This window comes from Mobula birostris, chromosome 13, assembly GCF_030028105.1.
Source record: "Mobula birostris isolate sMobBir1 chromosome 13, sMobBir1.hap1, whole genome shotgun sequence".
Lineage (NCBI taxonomy): Eukaryota > Metazoa > Chordata > Chondrichthyes > Myliobatiformes > Myliobatidae > Mobula > Mobula birostris.
Window position 1 is genome coordinate 7101309 of NC_092382.1, and position 26444 is coordinate 7127752.

The 26444-nt window shown below is 46.0% G+C and overlaps 2 protein-coding genes across 2 annotated transcripts in view; both read right to left on the minus strand.

Moving 5' to 3' along the window:
- LOC140207438 (uncharacterized) overlaps positions 1-13238 on the minus strand; it is a 125200-nt gene extending 111962 nt beyond the window's left edge. Inside the window, exon 1 of the mRNA XM_072275961.1 lies at positions 13222-13238. The gene's annotated coding sequence lies outside the window, so the exon portion shown is untranslated. The remainder of the gene's footprint in view (positions 1-13221) is intronic.
- A 263-nt stretch (positions 13239-13501) lies between these two features.
- LOC140208268 (NACHT, LRR and PYD domains-containing protein 3-like) overlaps positions 13502-26444 on the minus strand; it is a 552847-nt gene continuing 539904 nt past the window's right edge. Inside the window, exon 3 of the transcript XR_011888711.1 lies at positions 13502-13572. The gene's annotated coding sequence lies outside the window, so the exon portion shown is untranslated. The remainder of the gene's footprint in view (positions 13573-26444) is intronic.

The window sequence follows — 26444 nt, forward strand, 5'->3', positions numbered from 1 at the left end:
TCCTCTGGCACTTCCCTCCACATTATCACCAGCCTCTGTATGCAACCGTTGCTGCTTGTGTTGGCTTTACAATTTATTTACCATTCCTCTGCCATTCAGATCCCCTATAAGCTACGATAATCTTCACTGTGAGCACCATCTACTAATTTTGTGTCATCTGTGAACTTACTGATCAAGCCTTGTACATTCACATCCAAATGTGTGTAGGATAGTAACTGTTCGGGAACCTGGTGGTATGCATCTTGAGACACCTGTACTTTGTAGCTGATGGCAGCAGTGAGAAAAATGTATTGCCTGGGCAGTGAGGATCTTTGATGATAGATGCTGCCTTTTTACAGCAACATTTCATCTAGATGTGTTCAATGGTTAAGACCCGTGACATATTGGCCAAGCCCACTAACTTTTGTAGGATTTTCTGCTCAAAGGCATTGGTGTTCCCCGACCAGTCTATAATGCAGCCAGTCATCAGACCTTCCATCACACATCTGCAGAGGTTTGCCAACGTTTGCCAACAAAGATCTTGTTCTAGATGCTGTTGAGGGGGAGGATCTGACGGGGACGCCCAGGGTGACCGGGTCTCTGGCACTGAGCCTGGCGCTGTTGTGCAGGAGGGAAGGAGGGAGAACAGAAATGCGGTTGTCGTAGGGGATTCCACAGTCAGAAGAACGGACAGGAGATATTGTGAGCCTGATAGAGATAACTGCGTGGTGTGTTGCCTCCCAGGTGCCAGGGTACAGGATGTCTCGGATCGGGTCCTGAATATTCTAAAGGGAGAGGGTGAGCAGCCAGTTGTCTTGGTACATGTTGGTGCCAATGACATAGATTGGACAAGGGAGGAAGTCCTGAAGAGAGATTTCTGGGAGTTAGGAAGGAAGCTGAGAAGCAGGACCTCCAGGATAGTAATCTCGGGATTGCTACCTGTGCCACGTGCTAGCGAGGGCAAGAATAGTCGGATCAGGCAGATGAATGCGCGGCTGAGAGACTGGTGCAGGGGGCAGGGCTTCAGATTCTTGGATCATTGGGATCTCTTCTGGGGGAAGTATGACCTTTTCAAAAAGGACAGGTTGCACCTGAACCCGAAGGGGACCAATATCCTGGCGGGAAAGTTTAATAGAGCTGTTAGGGAGGGTTTAAACTAATTTGGCGGGGGTTGGGAACCGGAATGATAGAGCGGAGGAAGGGGAAATAAGAAATAAATCTAAGATAGTGAGCAGTAAAGATGTCAGGAAAGACAGACTGGTGATGGGGCAAATTTGTAGCCATTGGGATGAGCTGTAGTGCAATAAAGTTGCAGTGAAATCAAAGCGAAAAGTACCAAATACTGGTCTTATGCTGTTATACTTAAATGCACGCAGCATAAGGAATAAGGTGGATGATCTTTTCATACAGTTACAGATTGGCAGGTATGATACTGTGGCCATCAGTGAGACATAGTTAAAGGATGCATGTCTCTGAGAGCTGAACGTCCAAGGATACACTGTGTATTGGAAGGATAGGAAGGTAGGCAGAGGGGGAGGTGTGGCTGTATTGGTAAGAAATGATATTAAATCATTAGAAAGAGGTGATATAGGATCAGAAGGTGCAGAATGTTTATGGATTGAGTTAAGAAATAGCAGGGGTAAAAGGATCCTAATGGTAGTTATTTATAGGCCTCCAAACAGCTGCAGTAATGTGGACTACAAATTACAACAGGAAATAGAAAAGGCTTGTCAGAAGGGCAGTGTTATGATAATTGTGGGGGATTTTAACATGCGAGTAGATTGGGAAAATCAGGTCGGCACTGGATCTCAAGAGAGAGAATTTGTAGAATGTCTGTGAGATGGCTTTTTAGAACAGCTTGTTGTTGAGCCCACTAGGGGATCGGCTGTACTGGATTGGGTACTGTGTAATGAACCGGAGGTGATTAGAGTGATTGAGGTGAGGGAACCCTTAGGAGGCAGTGATCATAACGTGATTGAGTTCACTGTGAAATTTGAAAAAGGAGAAGCCGAAATCTGATGTGTCAGTATTTCAGTGGAGTAAAGGAAATTATAGTGACATGAGAGAGGAACTGGCCAAAGTTGACTGGAAAGGGACACTGGCGGTAAGGACGGCAGAACAGCAGTGGTTGGAGTTTATGCGGGAAGTGAGGAAGGTGCAAGACAGGTATATTCCAAAAAAGAAGACATTTTCGAATGGAAAAAAGGATGCAACCGTGGCTGACAAGAGAAGTTAAAGCCAACGTTAAAGCACAGGAGAAGGCATTCAAGGAAGCAAAACTTAGTGGGAAGACAGGGGATAGGGAAGTTTTTAAAAGCTTACAAAAGGAAACTAAGAAGGTCATTAAGAGGGAAAAGATGAACTATGAAAGGAAGCTAGCAAATAATATCAAAGAGGATACTAAAAGCTTTTTCAAGTATATAAAGAGTAAAAGACAGGTGAGAGTAGACATAGGACCGATAGAAAATGATGGTGGAGAAATTGTAATGGGGGATAAGGAGATGGCAGAGGAACTGAACGAGTATTTTGCAACAGTCTTCACTGAGGAAGACATCAGCAGTATACCGACACCCAAGGGTGGCAGGGAAGAGAAGTGTGCGCAGTCACAATTACGACAGAGAAAGTACTCAGGAAGCTGAATAGGCTAAAGGTAGATAAATCTCCCGGACCAGATGGAATGCACCCTCGTGTTCTGACGGAAGTAGTTGTGGTGATTGTGGAGGTATTAGCGATGACCTTACAAAAGTCGATACTTTCTGGCTTGGTTCCAGAGGAGTGGAAGATTGCAAATGTCACTCTGCTACTTAAGAAGGGGGCAAGGAAGCAAAAAGGAAATTATAAATCTGTTAGCTTGACATCGGTGGTTGAGAAGTTGTTGGAGTCGATTGTCAAGGATGAGGTTATAGAGTACCTGGAGGCATATGACAAGATAGGCAGAGCTCAGCATGGATTCCTTAAAGGAAAATCCTGCCTGACAAACCTATTACACTTTTTTGAGGAAATTACAAGTAGGCTAGACAAGGGAGATGCAATGGATGTTGTATATTTGGATTTTCAGAAGGCCTTTGACAAGGAGCCACACATGAGGCTACTTAACAAGATAAGAGCCCATGGAATTACGGGAAAGTTACACACGTGGATAGAGCGTTGGCTGATTAGCAGGAAACAGAGAGTGGGAATAAAGGGATCCTATTCTGGTTGGCTGCCGGTTACCAGTGGTGTTCCACAGCGGTCCGTGTTGGGGCCGCATCTTTTTACATTGCACATCAACGATTTGGATTATGGAATAGTTGGCTTTGTGGCTAAGTTTGCTGACGATAAGAAAATAGGTAGAGGCGCCGGTAGTGCTGAGGAATCGGAGAGTCTGCAGAGAGAATTGGATAGATTGGAAGGATGGGCAAAGAAGGGCAAATGAAATACAATGTTGGAAAGTGCATGGTTATGCCCTTTAGCAGAAGAAATAAACGGGCAGACTATTATTTAAATGGGGAGAGAATTCAAAGTTCTGCGATGAAACGGGACTTGGGAGTTCTCGTACAGGATACCCTTAAAGTTAACCTCCAGGTTGAGTCGGTAGTGAAGAAGGCGAATGCAATGTTGGCATTCATTTCTAGAGGAATAGAGTATAGGAGCAGGGATGTGATGTTGAGGCTCTATAAGGCGCTGGTGAGACCTCACTTGGAGTACTGTGGGCAGTTTTGGTCTCCTTATTTAAGAAAGGATGTGCTGACGTTGGAGATGGTACAGAAAAGTTTCACTAGAATGATTCCGGGAATGAGAGGGTTAACATATGAGGAACGTTTGTCCGCTCTTGGACTGTATGCCTTGGAGTTTTGAAGAATGAGGGGAGACCTCATAGAAACATTTTGAATGTTGAAAGGCATGGACAGAGTGGATGTGACAAAGTTGTTTCCCATGATGGGGGAGTCTAGTACGAGAGGGCATGACTTAAGGATTGAAGGACGCCCATTCAGAACAGAAATGCGAAGATTTTTTTGTTAGCCAGAAGGTGTTGAATCTATGGAATTTGTTGCCATGGGCAGCAGTGGAGGCCAAGTCATTGGCTGTATTTAAGGCAGAGATTGATAGGTGTCTGAGTAACCAGGGCATCAAAGGTTATGGTGAGAAGGCGTGGGAGTGGGACTAAATGGGAGAGTGGATGAGCTCATGATGAAATGGCAGAGCAGACTCGATTGGCCGAATGGCCGACTTCTGCTTCTTTGTCTTATGGTCTAATGGTCTTATGGTTTTTGATGACGTACTGAATCTCCACAGACTCCTGAGGAAGTAGAGGCGCTGTCGTACTTTTTTCACAATTATATTTATATGATGGGTCCAGGAGAGGACCTCTGAGAGTGACCCCCCAAGAATTTCAAGCTACTGACCCCCTCCAACTCTGATCTTCCAATGATTACTAGCTCAAGTTCCTCTGGCTTCCCTCTCCTGAATTCTACAATCAGTTTTTTTGCGGACTTATTCATATTGAGTGAGAGGTTGTTATTATCACACCACTCAGTCAAGTTTTCAGTCTCTCTCTTGTATGCTGATTCACCACCCTCTTTGATACAGTCCACAGCAGTGGTGTCATCAGCAAACTGATATATGGTTGTGGAGCTGTACTTAGCCATACAGTCACAGGTTTCAATCGAGTAGATCAGGAGACTAATTACACATCCATGTGGTACTCCTGTACTGATGGAGATTGTGGAGGAGATGTTTTTGCCAATCTGAACTGAGTGGGGTCTACAAGTGAGGAAATCCAGGATCCAATTGTACAAGGAGGTATTGAGGTCAGGTCGTGGTGTTTAATGATTAGTTTTGAGGGGATGATGGTTTTAAAGGTACTCTGATAATTTTTACTTTGAACTTCCTCAGTATCCTGTATGAGGCAAATGACATCGAGCTGCAGCTCCAGTTCCTTATCTCATTCTCTGAGGAGTTGCAGTTTGGTGCAACTGGTGCAGATGTGGTTATCTGGGAGGCTGGAGGTCTCCCAGAATTTCCAGTAATTTCTCTTTTGGATTTTGAATGATGCACAAACACCGACTGTTCGCAAGATGCTTGTGAAATCCTGAAGATATTTTGAAGAAATGCAATGCCCGTATTCAATAATTTTCTCTTCATTCCAATACAGTTCCTACAGCCAATGTTCACAACATCCATCCCACCGCCCCCTCTCCCCACCTCACTGTCAATCTGTTACATCTGCTCCTGAGGTCACTTGTCTCTTCACTGAGGGGCAGAGATCAGGCAGCCACAAAAAACAAAACAAAACAAAACAAAACAACATGCAACACTCTTTCGTGGGCTGTTACTGAATAATGGCTCACCAAAAATAAACGAAAAAGCGAATAACAAAGCTCTACATCATATGCTGAATTTAATTAGGACCAAGAGTAACTCGCGGCAGCATTCCGTAAAAATCAAATTAAAGTTGTAATGGCTCCTTTTACCCTGCCTCATGCTGCGTTTAATTCGACCTGTGCTGGTGGTCCTTCCCTCAGCTCAGTGCCCCAGGGGGTGAGAGTGCTCTCCCAATCCCGACCCCGGCAGACTATCCCAACACAGAATGGAAAGGAAACTGCCGCTCATCCAGAAACAGTGAGAATGTGCTGTGGGGGGGGGGGGGCGGGGGGGGGTGCTCGAAATGAAACCCGCAGATGCTGCAGATCTGCGGTAAAATTAGAGGGGGACACAGGTTGAACAACATGGGCAGTGGATGAGGAGATGGAACCAGATGGGAGAAGGGATCAAGGACGATCACGGATGGTCCTGCAGCAATAAACAGATACTGAATTAATAGTAGATACTACTATATAAAGGATTCTAAAATGACCTCGATAGAACAACAGGAAATTTGGCATATCCCCTTCTCCCCTAACCAAATGTTATCAACGTACCATGGAAATTATCCCATCCGGATACTTCACACCTTCGTCTGGCTACTGCCCTGCCCATGACTGCAAGGAACTGCGGAGAGCTGTAGACAGAGCTGAGCACATCGTAGAAACCAACCTCCCCTCCATGGACTCTGTCTACACTTCCCACTGCCGCAGTTAAGCAGGCCGTGTACTCAAAGATACCCACAACCTGGGACATTCTCACTTCTCACCCGTTCCCCATCGGGGAGAAGCTGAAAAAACCTGAAACCACCAGGCTCAAGGATAGTTTCCATTCTGTTGTTATAAGAGAACTGAATATGACCAGTGTGATCAGATGGACAGCTGACCACACTGTGTTACTTGAAGTGACCTGACACTCTCTGCACTGCGCTTTCTCTGGACCCATAATGTTTTCTAACAATGTTATTGTTTTACCTTCTATCACCTCAATGTACTGTTTAATGAATTGATGTGTGCGGATGGTAAGCATGACTAGATTTTCAGTGAACCTCTATATATGACAATAATCAACAGATTCCTCATTTTAATGGTGTGGAAATTATTACCCAGCCTGGGTTGCCGGGCGTCATAGAGCGGGGGCAGAGCCTCAGAAACAATCCTGCCGATGCTGCCGATCTGCGGTAAAAAAGGGAGAGGGAAACAGATCATGTGATGGGTGCAGGGTTTCTCATTTAAACCCGTGACTCTGCTCCTCGATCCTCAAACACTGCCTGATCCACCTGCCACATTCTCCACATTTCAAATTAACATCAGCTACATTTTTATTTTTTCTCTCTGTATCTTCGCCGTCCTATCCCTGCACCTCCTGGGCCAGAGAGACAGAGGCTCGATTCCCATTACTGTCCAACAGACAATTCAGACCCAAAAAACAATTGCGCAGGTTTCATTCAAACCATTTCTATGTTTACAAACACTAATATCAATTCACATTCCCCCGGGGTCACTGGACAGGGACATTGAAACATCAAGAGCCAAACAGCAGGAGGTGTCCATTCGGCGTCTCGAACCATCAACAGGATGATGGCTGCTGTCCCACCTCAGCCACGTTTCGTCCCAATCCTCATTCACTCGATCCCTTCGGTCTCCACGCATCTGCGGACCTCTGTCACTATTTCCGCCTTTCCACCTCCCCCCTCTCCTGGATCCACCTCTCACTCCCCAGCTCTTGCTCCATCCCCACCCCTCTCCTGTTTTCTCTGACTATTTCCCATCTACTCTCAGTCCAGAGTGTGAGTCTCAGCTCAAAATGTTGACGGCCCATTTCCCTCCACAGATGCTGCCCGACCCACTGACTTTCTCCGGCCGTTTGTTCCTTGGTCTGTATAACCCGTGTTAGTATATGGAGCAGCATTTTACTCTATATTCCAAGTACAATCTCAACAAAACGCAAATAATTGTTAAAGTCATTTTCAGTCTTATACCAATGAGTCTTACAATCAATACGATGTACTTGTGACCTCCCTCCCTACTCACAGCGCCTCAGACCCTCACCGTTTAATCACACTCAGTGTTTTTGTTTCTCCTACAGAAGTGGGTGATCTCACATTCCCCATGTTAGGCTCCAGCTGACCCGTTGTTCCCACTCACTCTTTTTACCTCCGTTACGCTGAAATCTCTCGACAATAGACACGGAACATAGAACAGTACAGCACAGGAACAGGCCCTTCGGCCCACAATGATAGCTCAATTAATTACATTTGCTATCAAATTGTTAACGAATCAAATCCACTCTGACTACAAAATGTGCATATTCTTCCGTTTTCCTCATATTCGTGTGGCTATCAAAACGTCTCTGAAAAGTCTCCGATGTGTCTGACCTACCACCACCCCAGGCAGCACATTCCAGCGACCCACCACTCTCTGTGTATGAAACACTTGCACCTCACATCTCCTTTCAAACTATTCTCTCTCTCACCTTAAACGCATGGCCTCTGGTTTTAGACATTGCCACCACTGTAAAAATATATTGTCTATCTACTCTATCTATGCCTCTCATAATCTTATAGATGTCTATCAAGTCTCATCTCAGCCTGCACGGCTCCAGAGAAAACAACCCAGGTTTGTCCAACCTCTCATTACAAGCTCATGCCCTCTCATCCGGGCAATATCCGTGTCAACTTCTCTTCTGCGCCCTCTCCAGAGCACCGACATCCTTCCCAGAATGGGGCGACCAGAACTGTATGAAATTCTCCAGATGTGGTCTAACTGGAGTTTTCTGAAGTTTGAATACAATATTTTGACTAAAAAAGACAACCATGCCATTTGCCTTCTTAACCACCGTGTCAATCTGTGTAGCTACTTTCAGGGAACGATGAACTTGGACTCCAAGATCCCTCTGTTCATCAACACTGTTAAGAGTCTTGCATTTAACAGTGTACTGTCTATTTCCATTTGACCTACCGAGGTGTTAAGATGATCATCACTACTCAAATCTAACTGAAATTTTCTCAAGTGCACAAGTAGGGGAAGGTACAGCTACAGAGAAACGCTGATTTGTAGCAGCGTCACAGGCAAGTACGTTCAGATAACACACGGAATCTCTGTTAATATCATATAAAATATCGTTTTATATCATTACCAATATATAAATATAGAGTTTTGTAACGTGATAAATTTATAAATATACATTTTGTGACAATAACGAACTTAGAAATGTTGAATTTGGTCCGTCAGTCAAAATTCTTGACACAGTTTGGAAACAACTGGGCTCCAAGCACCGGTCCCTACAACACCCACTCGGAAATCCTTCAGTCTGGTTATTCCTTCTCTTTAAACACACAGACATCAAGACCAGTAAAAGGCCACTCGGCCCCTGCAGCCCGTCCTGTCAGTCAATAAGATCCCGGGCCCGTCCATCCTTGCCGCCCCCCCCCCCCCCCCCCCGCCAACACCACTCTAATCCCCACTTAGCCCGGACTATTGGCCCCACTTACAATCAACACTCTGCCGGTGTTTGCCCCTCAATGTGGAGAATCCCTTTGCTCGCCACCACCGTGGGCTCAGACGTTTCCATATTCCACCCCCCCCCCCCCATTTCTGCCGGGATCCCTCCCTCCCCGGGGAGCCGGCATCAAGCCGATGGGCCAAGTGGTCTCCTCCTACCTCTCAGCCATACATCAGACTCTGTCTGCAGAAGACGCTTCACAAACGCCCCAACTTCCCTCGGAGGGAAATGGAAATAAATCAGAAAGCGGACATTTACTTTGGGGTTTGTTGCGCTTTGACGGAGAGTTTGACTCGGGAATGGAAGAGCGGTTCAATGGCGGTAACACCGTCACCGCCTCTCCGCTATTGGGTGTAACCAGTGATTGACATCTCTTCTCACCAATGGGAATAACGTAGCTTGTAAACACTTTGTTGACAGCGTCGGTGGGGGTGGGATGACGTGATTAGTACCTCAGCCGTTAACCCGTCTCAATGCAGCCGGGCAGCGCGATTGACTGAACTGGGCTTTCCTCCTTGGAGCCACGGAGGATGAGAGGTAATCTGATAGAGGTGTATAAGATGATGAGAGGCATTGATTGTGTGGCTCGTCAGAGGCTTTCTTTTTCCCCCAGGGCTGAAGTGGCTAACACGAGTGGGCACAGTTTTAAGGTGCTTGGGAGTAGGTAGAGAGGCGATGTCAGGGGTAAGTTTTTTTTAAGCAGAGAGTGGTGAGTGCGTGGAATGGTATTCCGGCGACGGTGCTGGAGGCGGAAAAGATAGGGTTTTTTAGGAGACTCCTGGATAGGTACATGGAGCTCAGAAAAATAGAGGACTATCGCTAACCCTAGGTAGTTCTAAGGGCCCATATTTTGCTGTTGGCTTTCTGTTTCTGTGTGTGTGATGTAAAGTACCGCAAACGTGTCATCAAATCCCGGTGTGGGAGAGCACTTGTATTTTAAAACACCTGAAAGTCCGTTCAATATGGTTTCAGAGCGACAACAAAATCAATCATGGGATTCACTCGGCTGTGTGGTTGTTGGAGTGGGCAGCGTGCTGCTTGTCTTGAGTTTGGTCACAAAATCCCAGTTGTTTGGGGAGAACTATCTAGGCAGATCTGGCTTAGGGAGTTTAATCAGTGCAGTGTCTCGCTGTTCAGTATTTTGAGACTGTAGGCTAGAATTGCCTGCCGGGTCTACACACAGTGTATTAGACACCAGAAGACCTCTCGTTCGTGCAGTTTTTAAGTCCTGCTAAACAAAACACTGTGACAATGTGAACCATAGGTAACCCTTCCTCTAAAAGCCAGGGGATCATTCAGAGAGCTGGTCGCTGAGAGGAATTATGTTTGTTAATTGTTCAAGTTCGCACAGAGTCCGATGGATGGAGTTCATGTGGAGGTCGTGCGTGTCATAGTCAAAGGGCCGGTCAGCCGAACCCTCTCCGTTGTCCAACCGGCTTCCGACCAATGGTGGCTCCGCAGGATCTCCGGCAACTGATGGCCATCTGAGGTCCCTAGACCATTGGTGGTGCTGAGGGGACTTGGCTAGGGGTCGTGGAAGGACACACGGAGTCTGCAACAGGATTAACATGCAATCGGGAGCTTGCCTCTCGGTCCAACACCGTGATCTCCAGCTCACCGAGTTAGTCATAAATTCCGTCCCCTGACGCAGCTGGGGCATACAATTAACGCAAAATGTTGGATGTAAATAGTTCATGAATTTAATGTATGTTTTCAGCTCAACCATATAAATAAAAATATATCTCCCTTCGAATGCAGTCATTATAGCAGCTTACATTAATTAAATTGTCAGAGCTTTTCCAGTCAACATACCGATACGCATAACTGGACCACGCGGCCCCTCGAAACCAACGATAGAGATAATGAAATCACTGCGGATCTGATCTAAAATTTCATTCCACCTTCCCCCATGTCCATCCCTGTAACCCCCTGTTTATCAAGAGTCTCGGCCTTCAACAGAATCACAGCCTTTGCTTCCACTGGCCATTGAGGAGAAGAGTTCAATACACCCTCAATCGACACAGGACCAACAGATCTATTCGTCTGAAATTAGAAATTCTGGAAACGGAACAGGTGTTTGCTGTACTGGTTTCGCACACTTGCTTTGAAACAGGTGGCTGTTGTTCTGGAGCTCTTCTTAATCTTTACCTAACCTGTCTAAATTGTCAATTGTGCAAACACGTAACGTAGGAAAACATAAAACGTAGAAAACCTGCAGCACAATACAGGCCCTTCGGCCCACAAAGTTGTGCCGAACATGTCCATACCTGAGAAATTACTAGGGTTACCCATAGCCCTCTATTTTTCTAAGCTCCATGTACCCATACAGAAGTCTCTTAAAAGATCCTATCATATCCACCTCCACCACCATTGCCGGCAGCGCATTCCGCGCACTCACCACTCTCTGAGTAAAAGACTTACCCCTGACATCTCCTCTGTACCTCCTCCCCAGCACCCAAAATCTGTGTCCTCTTGTGGAAGCCATTTCAGCCCAGAGAAAAAAACCCTCTGACTCTCCACACGATCAATGCCTCTCATCAACTTATACACCTCTATCAGGTCACCTCTCATCCTCCATCACTTCAAGGAGAAAAGGCCGAGTCTCTCAACCTATTCTCATGCTCCCCAATCCAGGCAAAACCCTTGTAAATCTCCTCTGCACCCTTTTTATGGTTTCCACATCATTCCTGTAGTGAGGCGACCAGAAGTGAGCACAGTACTCCAAGTGGGGTCGGACCAGGGTCCTATATAGCCGCAACATTACCTCCCGGCTCCGAAATTCAATTCCACGATTCATGATGGCCAAGAAACCGTACGCTTTCTTAACCACAGAGTCAACCTGCGCAGCTGCTTTGAGCGTCCTATGGACTCAGACCCCAAGATCCCTCTGATCCTCCACACTGCCAAGAGTCTTACCGTTAATACTATATTCTACCATCATGTTTGAGCTACCAAAGTGAGCCACTTAACACTTATCTGGGTTGAACTCCATCTACCACTTCTCAGCCCAGTTTTGCATCCTATCAATGTCCCGCTGTATCGTCTGACAGCCCTCCACACTCTCCACAACACTCCCCAACCTTTGTGCCATCAGCAAACTTACTAAGCCATCCCTCATTCAGGTCGTTTTTAAAAATCACGAAAAGTAATGTTTCCAGAACAGATCCCAGAGGCACAACACGGGCCACCGACCTACATGCAGGATATGACCCGTCTACAACCACCCTTTGCCTTCTCTGGGCAAACCAGTTCTGGATCCAGAAAGCAATGTCCCCTTGGATCCCATGCCTCCTTACTGTCTCAATAAGCTTTGAATGGGGTACCTTATCAAATGCCTTGCTGAAATGTATATACACTACATCTACTGCTCTTCCTTCATCAATGTGTTTAGTCGTATCGTCAAAAAATTCTAACAGTAGGAACACAAAATGCACCCCCGCCAGAAGTGGCTTAAAAATAAAAATATCTCCTTGATCGCTGATCCAATGCACAGACAACTGGTTGTTTTGAAATAAAGATCCGAAATAAATATCAGAAGCTGAATTATTCTCACCTCAATTCCCAGAGAATATTTTGACAATGTGAATACGATGTATCGTTTTTTTTACAAATAGCCCGCCCACCGCCCCACACGGATCTCTCGTAACCATGGTAACAGACACAACACTGGAGGAACTCAGCAGGTCAGGCAGCTCTACGGATGGGTGTAAACAGTCGACGTTACGGACCGAGTCCTTTCAACAGGACTGGACTGGAAAGGGGAAGCGGGCAGTTGATTGACTGATTTGGAAGGTGCGGCTTGTTGTTCTGTGAGACTCGGTGCTCAGGGTTTGCGAGCAAGCAGCTTCCCGTCCGTGCACATTCCTGAGAACAGGGAGCGGCCGTTCCACTGAAATCAAATCCAAACCGCTTCGACCGAGCACTGTTGTTCAAATGTGAAGAAAGTTTAATGTTGCATTTAACTCTTGCTGCTACATGGCGCGATGTAAAGAACATTACATGTAGCCTCCAAGCTGACTGTACTTTTTTTTTCCATACTGTCTGGCCTGCTGAGTTCCTCCAGCATTTTGTGCGGGTTGCTTGGATTTCCAGCATTTGCTAACTTTCTCTTGTTTCAGAGAGATCGGTGACGGGTCACTGCCCCGTGGGATATTTCGCATGTCATTACCGGGGTGAAAGACGCCTTCTGCTCGCACTCAGTAGAAACCACCCTGGAGAGTATTTCTGGTTAATGGCAAAGACCTCGCTTCTCTGAATCCATTTGGACAGTAATTGACTCGTTAAGATGAACATGTCAGGACTCCCTTCTCCCACTAAATTCACTCCCGATCCTGACCAAAGCCGAGCCTCGCTGTACACACTGAATAGTTGTACAGAATCACAGACAACACTTACCTCTGATGTTGTAACCAGATGGCCTTCAGTGTGGTCCCGGGAATCAGTCTGACTACCCGGGTGACCGACAATCTTCCCGCACCGGTGTTCTCACCCTGTACGGAGAGCTGAGTCTGAGCTGCTGCTCCCGAGGCCACTCGGCTGTGATGTGTCCGTGGCTCATTACAGATGGACGGGGCCGGGTGAGCCGGGGTAGAGCGGGACTGCCGCAGTCCGGGTCACACTAACTCTCAACACGAGGAATTCTGCAGATGCTGGAAATTCAAGCAACACACATCAAACATTAACTCTCACCGGCTCAGGACGGGTCTGACAGCGGGAGGAGGCGGGAGCGGGATCAATGTAGCAACCCTAAAGATGAAAACAAACAGGCTGTGTTAACCTTTCTGTCCGGATTTCCGTGTAGGTCTCTCCTTTTTCTTTCAGCGCAACCAGCGGGGCGGAGTTTCTCTGTTTAACTCAGCGAGTCCCAGGCTGCGAATTTGACCCAGTACCGGTTCTGACAGGGTCTGAGCTCCACCCTACTGCCCGGTCTAGGTACAGTTTCAGCGCAAACGTCCCTCACCTGTTCAGGTACAGGGAGATGTCTTTCTCCTAGCCACAGGCCTACATAGAGAGGTAGCTATTTATTAGCACTCTCTGCCTTCTCCCACAATGCCAATTTCTGCTCTAATTTATTATCTCACTCTGAATGCCAAACAAATGAATTTTCTTGGTCAACCACTCAACGCGGGAACTTCTCAAATGCAAAATAGACAATATCGTCTGCCTTGCTTTCATCAACTTTCCTCGTAAGATGGTCTGGAAAGCAGAACGTCATGCTGACAATCCCTAATCCGTCCGCAAATGTTCAAATACTCATATATCCACTCCTATCAATAACTTTCCCACTACTGATATCAGGCGCACCGGCCCATTTTTTCCTGCTTAATATTTTTGAACATTTCTTAAACAGCAAAACAAAAATAGCAATCCCCCAATCCTCTGATACCTCACCTGTCGCTGAACATAATTTTAATATATCGGCTGCGGCCACTGCATTTTCCGTACTTGTTTCACTCCGGGTCCAAGGGATCAACTTGTCTGTCACTGGGGATTTATCCACCCTAATTTGCCTCAGGTCATCAAACACATTCTCCTCTGTAATCTGTGTCGCGTTCGTGACCGATTCCGCCTTGTCTCTACAGATTTTATACATTTCCTGAGTAAATACAGATGTACAAAGTCCCTTTAAGAACTCCCTCATCTTCTTTTTGTCTCCAGGCCTAAATTACCATACTGAAACTCCAGAAGGTCAATTTTGTCCCTTGCAATCCCTTTGTTCTTAATATATTTGTATAATCCCTTAAGATTCGTCATCACCTTGCCTGCTAGGTCAACCTCGTGCCTTTTTATAGCCATCTTGGTTTCCTTCCTAAGTGTTCTCTGAAATTTCCTATTCTTCATGAGTACCTAATTTATCCCTACCTGTGTCTCCATGCCACACACCTCCACTTTTCTCTTTACCAGGGCTCAATGTCTCTTGAAAACCAAGATTCCTAAAAGCTTGTACATTTACTTTTAGTTCTGACAGGCACATACAAGCTTTGAATCAGTATTTCACCTCTCATGTTCTCTCACTGACACAGTTCACCTTTGCCAGAAATCAAACTGTTCCAATCCACACTTTCTGATGCCATCAAAATTGTCCTTTTTCCAATTTAAACTCTCAACAAGAAGTAAAGCTAATATTTTCTATATTTCCTTTGAATATAAAGAGGTTGTGATCACCGGAATCAAAACGGTCCCCTACATAAGCCTGTGTCACGTGTCCTGTTTCATGGAGGAATTTAAGGTGGGGGCTTATATGGGAGCAGGGTTTGAGGGTCGGCACAACATTGTGAGCCGAAGGGCCTGCACTGTACTGTACTTTTCTATATTCTATGTTCTATGTTATTCCCTGATTAGAGATCAAGCATCACTCACAGACACTCTCGTTGGAACTTCTACACACTGATTAAGGAAACATTCCTGAACACCTTTGACAAACTCTAATATCCAGTTATTTCACAGTATTTGATTCCAACTCCATATGTGGAAAGTTAAAATCTCCTACCCTAAACAAATTAAGTTTCTTGCAATAATGCGATCTCTCTGCAAACCGGTTGTCTAAACACGTGGTTTATAGTCCATTAACTCCATCGTACCTTTCCTTTATTCCTCGGTTCCAGTCATGAAGCCTCGTTAGATTCGGTAATTAGGGAGACAGAACGTAGATATTGGGACGGAAACAGAGAAGCGGTGGTGCAGTGACAACCGCATCGGACGCAAAGGCCCAAGTTCGAATCGGGCCGGCTCCTGGCACTCTTTCCATCCGTGCTGTGTTGAGCCTTGAGCTAGCAACTCGGCCTCATGTAAACAGCAGTCACGTGCTAAGGAAAGTGCAGAAAATGTCGCCCGCTGTGCCACAAGGTGTGAGAAGGATCAACAGAAGAGACACCAGGAGGGTGAGTTTCTTCCCGGCTGCTCGGGTCCATGATGTATCAGAACGTCTGCAGGACATTCTCAAGGAGGGGTTAGGGAGACAGCCAGAGATCGTGGTGCATTTTGCAGCCAATGGCATAGTCAAAAAAGGGAAAGACATCCTAGAGAGTGCGTACATAGAGTTGGAAAGAAGATGAAGAGCAGGACCTCCAAGGTTGTAATCTCCGGGTTACTCCCTGTGCCATGGCAAGTGCAGGTAGGAATGGGGCGATTGCACGGATGAACCAGTGGCTGAGGAGATGGTGCAAGTCGCAGGGTTTCAAGTTCTTTGATCATTGGATCCTTTTGTCGGGAAGGGATGACCAGTGCAAGAAGGGAGGCTGCACCTGAACTGACGGGGAACCCATATCCTGTCCGGAAGGATTGCTGATGCTATTCAGGAGAGTTTAAACTAGTTTTGCATGGGGCTGGGACCGAGAGATCCAGGTCATTAAGGGAAGCATCGGACGAGAAGGTAGGTCTGAGGGAATATGCTGAAAAGCAAAATCAATTTAACAGGTACGGTTGATCGGACAGCCTGAAGTGTGTATATTTTAATACCGGGAGCATTATGGGTCAGGGTGACACTGCAGGCATAACTGAACCTTGGTTGAGAGATGGGTAGAAATGGGTGATTAATGTACCAGGTTTTCGAAGTTCTATAAGAGATAGAAGAGGCGGTGAAAGTGAAAAGAGGGGAAGTGCCGACTAAACAGGGACAATATCTCAGCTGCACTCGGGAGATATATGAAGTGGTCTGACACTGAGTCCATTTCGGTGGAACTGAGGACGAGGGAGGATGTAATGTACTACAAACCCCCTAATAACCACTGGAACATGAAGGCACAGTTATGTAAACAAATTAAGAAAATTTGTAAAATTAATAAGGTTGTTGTCATGGTGCATTCCAACGTCTCTAATATGAACGGGGTCCTACTTAGTGTAAGGGTTTAGCTGGGGTAGAATTTGTTAAGTGCAACTAAATAAAGGCATTAGGAAATCCAAGCGAGTTATGAACAGTCCTTGGCAATTTGGATTAAGGTATGCCTTTATAGAAACCTAAGGCATTCCGTACAGACATCAGTGGGACTACTCAAGGATAAAGGGGAAATATTTGCTTGGATACAGAGAATGTGAGTGAGGTATTTAATGAATATCCTGTTTCAATATTTATGAAGAAAGAAGATATGGAGCGTTAGGGCGTTTCGAAGTCAAGGAGGAGGAGGTGTTGGGCTCCTAGTGAGTAGTATTAAGACTATCAGACCAGAAGACATAAGAGTAGAATTATCGAATTTGGCCCATCGAGTCTGCCCGCCATTTAACCATGACAGATCCTTTGTTACCCCTCCTCAACCCCACTCCCTGGCCTGTTCCCCGTAACCTTTGATAGTTAAATGTGTCCCCAGAGCCTTATGGGGTTTACTCCAGTTTATTGAAGGGGGCAAGAGATGAGATTGCTGGGCCCTTGACCAGTAATGTTCTGTCCTCTGCGAGGTTCTGGGGGGCCGGCAAGGCGCTGATTTTGCAACGCTCTTTATGAAGGGAACAATGGAAAATCCTGGAAACTATGGACCGGTGGGTCTCACGTCAGATGGAGCGAAGTTGCTGAAACAGATTATTTGGGATGGGACTTCTGAGAATTTGGAAAACACGGCCTGATTAGGGAGCACCAGCTTGGCTATGTATGGGGGTAGGTCGTGTCTTACCAAATTGATTGAGATTTTTTGACAAGATGACAAGAGTGATTGATGAGGGTAAGGCACTGGATGCTGTTTACATGGACTTTAGTAAGCCATTTGACAAAGTCTGCCATGGGAAGCTCATCCAGAAGAGAAGGATGCACGGGTTCTGCAGCGAATTCGCTGTTTGAATTCAGAACTAGCTTGTGCATTGATGGCAGGTGGTTGCGGCTGAAGAGACTTATTCGAACTGGTGGTCTGAAATTAGTGGAGCTCCGCAGACATCTGCGCCGGAAACTCTGCTGTTTGTGTTGTTTATAAATGATCTGCATGAAAATGCAGAGGAGTCAGTTAGTACATCTGTGGATCATACTAAGACAGGTGGAATTGTCGATCGCGTAGAAGACTGGCAACAAATACAACGTGATATAGAACAGTTACAGATGTGGGCTGAGAAGTAGCATATGGAATTTAACCTAGATAAATATGAGGTGTTGCACTTCGGTAAGGCAAAATGCAAGGAGACAGTACACTATTAATAGCAAGATCCTTAACAGAATTGCTGAGCAGAGAGATCTGTGATCCAAATTCATAGCTCCTTGAAAGTGGCTACACAGGTCGATAAGGTGGTTAAGAAGGCTCATGGGATGTTTGTCTAAATTCGTCGAGGCACTGAGCTCAAAAGTTAGGAGATTATACTGCAACTTTACAAAACTCTAGTAAGGCCACATCTGGAGAACTGGTACATTTCTGATCACTCCACTAGAGAAAGGATGTCGAGGCTTTGGAGAGGGTGCATAAGAGGTTTACAAGGATGCTGCCCTGTAGAGAGGGATGAGCTATCATGAGAAGCTGGATAAATGGGCTGTTCACTGGAACTCAAAGTTGAGGAGAGATCTGATAGAGGTTTAAAATATTATGAGTGGCTTAAATAGAGTTTACATGGGTTATCAATTTCCCTGGGTTGAAATGTCTCATACCAGAGGGCATGCATTGAAGGCAGGAGGGGGTAGCTTCATGGAAGATGTGAGGGGTAAGATTCTTTATTCAGAGAATGTGCTGCTTGGTATGGAGGTAGAGGCAAAGACATCAGAGGTTTTTAACAGACTTCTGGATAGGCACATTGATGTAAGGAAGATTGGGGGATATGGACATGGTGTAGGTTGAGAGATTAGTGTTTGGGTGCTTTGATTTGCTTCTTAGGTGCTTTGGCACTGCATTGCGGGCCACATGGTCTGTTCCTGTGCTGTTCTGTTCTATTTTCTATGTGGACGAGTTCTCCAGGCCGTCCTGACTGAGTAATGACGTGATATTTTCCCTGATAGGAACGCCTCAAGCCCCCTTTAATCCCTCCCATTCTGTTGCGTCTAATTCAACGGACCCGCGGAATACCGATCTGCCAGTCCTGCCGTCCTGTAAACAAGTCCAATGGCGACAGTAACTCATCTGCCTGTCCACCAATAATTATTGTATTGAAATATTAGTCATATCACCATCAGCACATTATCATATCGTACTTAACCCTTTGATTCCGCACTCTCGCCACTCCTTACTCCCTCCCCTCTCCTCCTTTTACTCCACTTCTCTCTCTCTCCTATTCCACTCCCACACTGTCTACCTCTCTCACTCACCCTCTCACCATCCTTCAGTCCCTTTCTCTCACAATCTCCTCCTCTAACTCACCTTCTGTCCCTTCTCTGTCCTCTGCTATCTCCCCCTCCTGCCCTCTCACTCTCTACTCTCCCTCCCTCTCCTCACCTCTCACTCTCTACTCCTTCTATCCCTCTCCTCACCTCTCCCTAGCTCTTTCTCTCTCGCTTCCCCTTCTCTCTCCCTCTACCTGCCCCAAATAGTGAAACTCATCTGCAGCTTTCCCCTCTCCAGCTTCAACACCCACACCCTGGCCTTCCCCTCCCTCTGCTCACCCCTGACCATCCACATCTCTGTGCTCCTTCCCCTCACTCTCACCTGTACATCCACATCATTTAAAAGTTTACTGGCAACTGTGACTGGGAATAGTGCAGGTTCCAGATATTTGATAAATTTCTTATTCTGGAATGTCGTAGTTGGGAATGCCACGGGCTGATTTGTTTAAAGGCATCGTGAAAAATACTTAATAAAACAGTAGCAGTTCAAGTTTTTAATCGCATTGTCCTGCAGCAGAAATGGGTAAATACAATATTGAAGTGACATTTTTCACACCCACATGAGGGTGAATTGTCAATCTGGTCCGATTTGATTTCAGCAGGAAGGCCGCTCCCTGTTCTGAGGAATGTGCACGGAGAGGAAGCTGCTTACATAGAGATCCTGAGCTCAGAGTCAAACAGAAAAACAACCCGCATCTTCCAACTCAATGATCTGGCCTCTTCCTCATTCCTTTCCAATTCCACTGAGGGGCCTTGGCCCGAAACATCGATTTATTGTTGAGATCCATAGATGCTGCCGGACCTGCTGAGTTCCTCCAGCATCTTGCGTTACCATGGTTACGAAAGATCGGCGAGTGGGAGCGTGTGGGGCGGTGGGCAAGGTAGTGTGAAGCTACTTCAAAACTCATCTATGCTGTTGGAATATTTTTTGGAGGGAATTATGTGTGAATAATTCAACTTCTGATATTTATTTTGGACCATTATTTAATCAGCCCGTTGTCTGTATTTTGCATCGGAGACCAAGGAGTCACAGAGTCATAGAAAAATAGAGCACAGAAACAGGCCCTTCGGCCGAGGAATTTAAACTGCCTGATCTCGTCAGCCTGCGCCAGGGCCAAAGCCCACTATACACTCACTATCCAAATGATTAATCCTATCGACCCAGCGCCGGAGACATAGCCCGCCATACCCCTACCATCCAAACGACCAGTTAAACAGTGATATCGTCTTCACATGCACTACTTTTGTTGGCCGCTCATTCCACGACCCTCTGAGTGAAGATGTTTCCGCTCATGTTCCTCTTAAACTTTTCATCTTTCACCCTTCCCCCATGCCCTCTGGTTGCAGTCCCACTCACCCTAAGCGGAAAAAAAAGCTTGCTTACACTTACCCTACCGATATGCTTCATAATTTTGTATACCTCGATCAAATCTCCTCTCAATCTACCAACCTATTACATCTGTCCTTATGACTCTGGTCATCCAGACCCGGCAACATCCTGGTAAATTTTCCCAGTACTCCTACAACCTTATTCACATCTTTACTGCAGGTAGGTGACCAATCCTTCACACTGTACTCCAAAGTCTTACACAAATTCAACATCACACCCCATCTACAGTCCTCAATACATAGACTTATGAAGGCGAATGTTTGAAAATGTTTTCTTTACAACTCTATCTACCTGCCACGCTACATTCTGTGAATTATGGAACTGTGACCCCAGATCCCTTTGTTCTTCCACACTCCTCAGTACCCTATCGTACACTGTTTCAGTCCTACCCTGGCTGTTCCTACCAAAGTGCAACACCTCGCACTTGTCTGCGTTAAATTACGTTTGGGGTTTTTTAGCCTTTTTTTTGCAGCTGGTCCGATTCCCGCTGTAAGTTATGATAACCTTCCTCGCTGTCCACTACACCCCCAATCTTGGCGTTATCTGCAAATCTGCTGATCCAGTTAACTACATTGTCATGTAGATTGCTTCTTTCGATGACAAAGAACAACCCAGCCAGCACTGTTCTCTGCAACATTTCACTAGCCACAGGTCTCCAGTCAGAGAGGGAACATCTACTGATGCTTTCTGGTTTCTCCCACCAGGACAATGTCTTATCCAGTTTATTGAATGCCGAGTGACTGGACCTTCTTGACTATCCTCCCATGCGAGACCTTGGCAATTCCCTTCTAAAGTCCATGAAGACCATACCACTGATTTGTCTTCATCAACTTTCATGATAACACCTTCAAAAAAAATATCTATAGGATTGCTAAGACAGGACCAACTACGTACGAAGCCATGCTGACTATCCATAATCAGTCAAATATTCATATATCCTATCTCTTAGAGTAGCTCCCAATATCTTTCCCACTACTGATATCAGACTCACCTTCCTATGAAATTCTCACAGAGTTTTAGGCCCTTTCTGAAACAGAGGAATAACATTAGTTATTTTCCAACCCTGAACTACCTCACCCGTTGCTCAGGATGATTTAAATATCTATTCCAGGCCCCCTGCAATTTCTGTACTTGCCTCCCACAGTCTGACGAAGGACCTTATCAGGCCCTGGGGATTTAGCCTCCCCAATTTGCTTGAAGAAAGCAAACACCTCCTCTCCAATCTGCATAGGATCCAGGACCTCAGTACTTATACAGACTCTGTATCCGTCTCCTGAGTAAATACAGATGCAGAAAATCCATCTCTTCCATCTCGTCATCTCCCCCTCCTCCTTTGGCTCCATATATGGTTTACTGTTCTGATCTTTCAGAGGACCAATATTGTCCATTGCAATCCTTTTATTCTAATCTGTATAATCCGTTAGTACTGGTCTTCACCCAAAGCATTCATTCAGCACACTTGATTTATTTCTAAGTGTTACCTTGCATTTCGTAAACTCAATAATTGCCTATCTGCCTATACCTACTATGGAACTCCTTTTATCTCGTAACCAGAGATGCAATATCTCTAAAAAAAAGGTTCCCTAAAGAAGTTATCCTTGCCTTTTATTGTGACAGGCACATACAAATATTACACGCTCAAAATTTCACCGTTGAAGGTCGCTCACTTATTAGAACGCCTCTGCCAGAACACAGCCCGTCCCATTCCACAGTGGCCAGGTCATTTCTGATGCCATAAAAATTGTCCTTTCCAAATTTTAATCTTAACCCACGCACATACCCTTTTCCATATTTCCTTTGAATCTGGTGGCATTGTGATCACGAAATGCAAAGAGTACCCCTACACACCCCTCTCTCTTTGCCGCCCATCTCACTCATTCCTCTCTCCTATGCTTCCCGGATACTCACTGTTCTTGCTCACTGCACTTCGCTCTCACCCCTCCCACTCGCCTCCTCGTGCACACCCCTTCCTCTCTCTCACCCAACCCTCTTCACACCCCTCTCCATCATCATCTCTCCCATTCTGCTGAACCGTCTCCCTCCACTCTCTCCCTTCTCCCCTTTTTCCACCTTTCTCTCTCCTATCCTTCTTACCCGTGACTCACCCTCTCTCCAACTCTTTCTCATCTCTCCCAGCCGCGCTCGCTACCCCTCTCACTTACCCTCCCCCGATGCCTCACACCCTTCCTCTCAAACTCTCCCTCTCTCTCCGCCCTCGATCTGTCCCTTCCTTTCTCTCCCCTTTCCCTCCAGCTGTTTTACTGCCCCCTCTTTCTCTGCCTTCCCCCTCTCTCTCGCCCTCTCCATGTCTCCAATCTCCTTAACACTTTCCCACTCCGCCCGCTCTCGACGCAACTTCATCTCCCCCCTCTCCAACTTCCACACACTCCTCCTGCCCCTCCTCCGCCTGCTCACTCTTCAAACCTCCCTCCCCCTCACCCTCACGGTTACAGCAAACATCTAAGAACTATTGGCAACGGTAACTGGGAACACAGCCAAGTTAATGTTGCGCTCAGGAATGTCACGGACTGATTATTTGCAGGAATCCTGAAAATACTTGTAGAATAATTGCAGATGATGCGAGTCCGAGGGGAACATGAAATGCTGGAAACTTGCAGCAAACACTCGCAGCTCTGTAACGTGTAATGTTGCAGGTTAGAGACCCCAGGTAAATTTATTAAAGGCACATTAATGGTTCTATCGGTCTTCCCAGCAGCAGAAATGGTTAAATACATTATAAAAGTAAATGATTTCACACCTGAATGACAGTGAATTGCCGAACCGGTCGGATTTGATTTCAGCAGAAAGGCCGGTCCCTGTTCCGAGGAATGTTCGGGTCCAGCAGATGCTTCCACACAGACCCTGAGCTCCGAGTTTCACAGAACAACAACCCGCATCTTCCAAATCAATCTATGATCTGAGCTATTCACCCTTCCTTTCCAGTTCCACTGAAGGGTTTGGCCCGAAAGCTCGACTTATTTCTCCGTTCCATGATGCTGCCGGTCCTGCTGAGTTCCTCCAGCATTTTGTGTGCTACCATGGTTACGACAGAGAAAGGGCAGCTTGAAAAGTCTGCAGAACATATCCTTCTTGTTAGAATTTTATTGGGGAATTAAGCTGTGAAAAATTAAACTTCTGAAAATTATTTCTGATCTTCGTTTAATCAACCCGTTGTCTCTGTTCTGCATCAGAGATCAAGGTGACATAGAAAAGTACAGCACAAAAACAGGCCTTTCGGCTGAGCCACTTAAACTGCCTAATCCCTTCGAGCTGTACCGGGGCCAAAGCCCTCCGCACCCCTCCCATCCAAACTATCTCTTAATGGTTGAAATCGAACTGGTGTGTAACATGTGCAGCCGGCAGCTCGTTCCGCACTCTCACGACCCTCTGAGTAAAGAAGTTTCCCCTCATGTTCCCCTTAAACTTTTCATCTTCAACCCTTAACCCATGACCTCTGGTTGTAGCTCCACCCAACCTCAGTGGAAAACAACTGCTGGCGTTTACCCGATCTATACCCCTCATAATTCTTTCTACTTCTGTCATATCTCCGCTCGATCCACTTAGTTCAAAGGAATAAAGTTCAAACCTATTCAATCTTTCCTTACAAATTATTTTTTTCTAAAATTTGCTTTTTAAATTTAGAAACAGCAGAAGTCTGCAGATGACGCGAGTTTGGAGTAAAAATGAAACGCTGGAAACTCGCTGGAGACAGGGCAGCAACTATGACCGGTAAAGTTGCGTGTTCGAGACCCCAGGTAGTTTACTTTGAATCACGTTAAAGATCCGGTCACTCTTCCCTGGAGCAGAAATGGTTAAATACAATGTTAAAGATCCGGTCACTCTCCCCTGGAGCAGAAATGGTTAAATACAATGTTAAAGATCCGGTCACTCTTCCCTGGAGCAGAAATGGTTAAATACAATGTTAAAGCGATGTTGTTCACACCGGAATGAGGGTGAATCGTCGAACCGATAGGATTTGATTTCAGCAGAAAGGCCGCTCCCCGTTCTGAGGAATGCGGGCGGACAGGCCGCTGCTAACGCACATACCTGAGCTCCGAGTCTCTCAGAACAACAACCCGAAGCGTCTGAATCAATCAATAATCCGGCCTCTTCCCAGATTGGCGAGAGGGAGCGTTTGGTGTAGGGGGCGGGGCAACTTCAACGACCTCAAAAACTTATTCAAAAATATCCGCGAATATACTTGGCGAATTTAGGAGTGAATAATACAACTTCTGATATTTACTTCGGATCTTTGTCTAATCAACCCGTGGACTGTTATGAATCAGTGACCAAGGAGTCACAGAGTCACAGAGTTAAAGTGTCAGGGGAAAGTATAGCACAGAAACAGGCCCTTCGGCCGAGCTATTTAAACTGCCTGCTCCCATCGACCTGCACCGGGGCGGTATCTACCACACCCCCACCTTCTAAACTATCTCCTAAACGTTGAAATCCAGTTCGCATGCGCCACTGGTGCCGGTAGCTCGTTCCACGTTCTCACGACCCACCGAGTGAAGAAGTTTCACCTCATGTCCCCCTCTGTTTCTTCAGCTTTCACCCTTCACCCATCACCTCCGGTTGTGTTCCTACCGACATTATTGGAAAACCCTGCCTACATTTACCCTGTCTATACCCCTCATAACGTTGTATACCACTATGAAATCTCCTCTCAATCCTCTATATTCTAAAGAACCAGTTTTAATCCATTAAATCTTTCCTCATATCTCAGGTTTTCCAGACCTGGCCAAATCTTTGTAAACTTCCTCTGCCCTCTTTCAACCTTACGTACACTTTCCGTGTGAGTAGCTGGCCAAAGCTGCGCTCAACCCTTCAAGACTCCAACAGTGTCTTGTATAACTTCAGCTTAACATCCCATCTCGCTGCGGTCAGTACTTCGGCCTACGTGCCAGATGCCTGCTTTACGACCCCATTAATCCGTGACGCCATTTTGCCACCGGGTCCACATTCCGCTGCAAGCCGTGGTTGTATTCCTTGCTGTCGAACGCACTTCTAAGTTTGGCGTCATCGGTAAATGTCCTGATGCATTTAACCACATTATGGTTCAGATCGTTGATATCGATGAAAACAGCAGAGGACGATCCCTGATTTATCCCCCTAATTTGCCTCAAGGCAGCAAACAACTCCTTTGTAATTTGTATTGTCCTTGGAGTTGGTGCCGTTTTGCCTTACCTCTATAGACTCTCTCGGCGTCTCCCAAGTAAATACAGATGCACATTAAATGCATCTTTTTGGCTGCACACGCCGTTTACCATTCTGATCTCCCAGAGGACCAGATCAGTCTCCTGCAGTCCCTTAGCTCTTAACATTTCAGCCGCACCCTTGAGGAATCTTCTTCACCTTCTCTGCTAAGGTGACATCATCCCTTCTTTTGACCCTTCTGCTTTCTGTTGTAAGTGTTCTCTTGCATTTCATACGGTCCTTACGCACCTCGTTGCACGAGGGGTTTCCTGCGGTTCTCCATCTCCGGCACCCTCTCTGGCACCCTGCCCCACGTCAACACACCGGAGTCTCCTGCGCCCTCTGCTGGTGACTAAAACGTGCCCGACGGTTAATCCATTCGTCAGGAGAACCACCAGGAATGGGATTACCGAGGTGAGGATGCAATTAAATAAATTCATTGGCATCGTGAAAGATAACGACAACTAATATACAGATGACAAACAAATAAATGGAGTAAACATCATTGTATAATACTGCGAAAAACGAAAATGCCAGTAAATGTTCCTTAACCAGTTGATCACTGTCACTGTCCCCAGATTCATAGCCGTGATTTCGTGGTGCAATATTTTATTTTAGATTTTTTTGGCAACAAATGGCCACAGATCCATCAAAGGTGATGGAGACCATATACCAGACCCAACGAAAAGGAACAGCGTGGATGTTAAACATCGGTGTACACTCAGACCAGAAGAAAATTTCGATTGGCACGTAAGTATTCGGAATCCTGCTCAATATCTGGTCCAGGACAACGATCAGCAGATCTGCCGC